Below are 2,437 nucleotides of genomic sequence, written 5' to 3' on the forward strand. Positions count from 1 at the left end.
CCTATAGTGACTTGGCTCGTGTAGATCCAATGAGAAAAGTTTGGGCGGGGGGCTTTGGATGACTACTGGCTGTATGCGAACGAGTGACGCGCGTTTGGAGAAATACTGTCTGTATCCAAGGTTCAGCCAATCGTTCACATAACAACAGAATGCAGCACGCTACTGAAGAGAGAAAAGACAACCAAATTTGCTAGTTACAGCATCAGCGCGCGCTCTGGAAAAGGAATGGAAAGGCAGTTGCCAGTTAACTTATAGCAGTCGCGTCTCCTGAACGATATCGAAGAGGTAGGTGAGAAGCCTGACCACGGAGATGGGGTGAGAAGGGATGAAGCGTACTTCATGAGCTGTAACTGAAAAATAAACTGGCATTTGAAAGTTTGAGGTGAGGGGAAAGTGTGGTGGAACAAGTATTGTTAGCATTGTTAAGGATCTTTTCCGTTAGCTAGCCAGAGAAATGTTGAGCAACATTAGCCAACTTAACTGATCAAATAATTGAGTTTATGGTGTGAAATTTAGCTGGCTAATAAAGTCCAGCAGCTAACGTTTAGCTAGCTAACGTTACAACATCAGATGAGCTAACGTTAGTAACCTAACCAATTTGCTATAGTATTAACTGTTAGCGTTATACGACTCCTTGCCGTTTTCTCAAGTTATAAGTTAACGCGTTAGTTGCTTACTGGACCCTGGCAATCTGTGAAATGTTAACTACCTAACAAACTAACTATTATCTGTGAACTATTGTTTTCCCTCTACAGTAACTATGTGGTTCATTTTCAAATAGATAATTAGGTGAAAATGAGGCGTTGCTGGTTAAACAGTTAAGTTTAGCTGGGCCTGGCTTAAGCTGGATGCCACTATAGAGGTGAAAGGAACACCACCTCTACCACACACTTTCCCTCTTTCTACTTTTTCAATACGTGGATAAAAAGGGGTATGCCAGGTGTACTCTCTGCCTGAAAGAGATCAATTATGCAACAAAGGGTATCATGCTGCGCTGGCACATTGTAGAACAGATGTCCACAGGCAGAAAGTGTACAATGTAGTAATGTGCAGTGTAGCCCTAAGATTGCTTTTGTTGTGTTGAACTTGACAGTAACACGTGTGTGAGGGGTGTCTTGCATTTTTTTACTCAGTGAACGTTATATTCGCACACATGTAGCCTTGTGCACTGATCAATGTCTACAATAGTGGACACTATAATAGAGCAATAATAGAATGCCAGGTTGTTTCGTACTATTTCTACTTTAAGATGTTTTTTTCCCAAGTGCAATATTTGGATGTGTGTGTGTGTGGTCACAAGCATTATATTATAAAGGCTGTCATGGCTGACTGCAATATTAGTGTGTTGTTTTTTCTCAAGACTTGAGTGCTATTTGCAGTAAAGTCTAGGCAATAAATAACATTTGATTGCTTGCTTTTAATTTTTTTTTGCTGTGAGTTAGGTTCACATTAACCACTTTTTATTTTACACACAGAGATTGACATATTAATGAAGTCAAAATGATCTTGCTTAGTCAAAGCATTTGCATTTACTTGTTTTGAGTTGCCCAGAAAATACATCAAGATCATTTCCCTTGTATCAAGATATTCTGACTTGTATCGAGCCTTTGTAGGTTAAAATGAGCACATGATCTGCCAGTGCAGTAAGGTAGTTTATCCTGGTAGGACGTMTTAAGTCAAAAAAATATATTGTTTCAAGATAGACGTTTTTCTGATTTCCTAATCCATTCCTACAGGGATTGCTGGGAGGAGCAGACAAAGTAGACACGTCAGCATTTGAAACTGTGTGGAGCGGCATCAAAGACAAGTACCTGTCAGAGGTCAGCACCACATGAACACTTATGTTATACAGTCATTTCCATATCCTAGTTGAATATTCTATGGTCTGTCCTGGTGCCTCTGAGTGTCTAGGCTGGGTTTCTGTCAAGCACTTTGTGAGAAATGGGCTATATAAGTGTGTGTGATTTGGTTTATGTGACCGTGTGGGTGTCTCAGGGCCTGTCGGACCCCCCTGCCCCAGTGGAGACCCCCCAGGAGGAGGAGACCAGGGACTTTGTCGCTGACCACAACTCTGACCACTACCCCGAGGATTACGCTGGAGAGGAGGAAGATGTGGAGGACGACGAGGAAGATGATGATCACGAGGAGGAGGAGGAAGAGAAGGTAGTTGGAAATCCTCACATTGGAGGGGAAGGGCCTGCGCTAGGCTAGTATTGGAGGGCTTGGGTGGCCAGTTGTCCCAGTAACATAACGCGTGTTTAATTATCAGGTCCCTCCCACCGTGCAGACCCCAGAGAAAAGAGAGGACGATGAGGTGTCCATGCCACCGTACGACACAGAGACCCAGAGCCTTATTGATGGTGCATACAGTCATCTGTTTTACAATCTGGGCTTAGTCCCGCACTACCTTAAACAGGGACACAATTTGTGTTTGTCT

The 2,437-nt window shown here is 42.9% G+C and overlaps 1 pseudogene; it reads left to right on the top strand.

Moving 5' to 3' along the window:
• Positions 1-2,437, top strand: part of LOC112078880 (glucosidase 2 subunit beta-like) — a 10,446-nt pseudogene that overhangs the window by 5,543 nt on the left and 2,466 nt on the right.

Source organism: Salvelinus sp. IW2-2015, unplaced genomic scaffold, assembly GCF_002910315.2.
Source record: "Salvelinus sp. IW2-2015 unplaced genomic scaffold, ASM291031v2 Un_scaffold6428, whole genome shotgun sequence".
Taxonomy (NCBI): Eukaryota; Metazoa; Chordata; class Actinopteri; order Salmoniformes; family Salmonidae; genus Salvelinus; species Salvelinus sp. IW2-2015.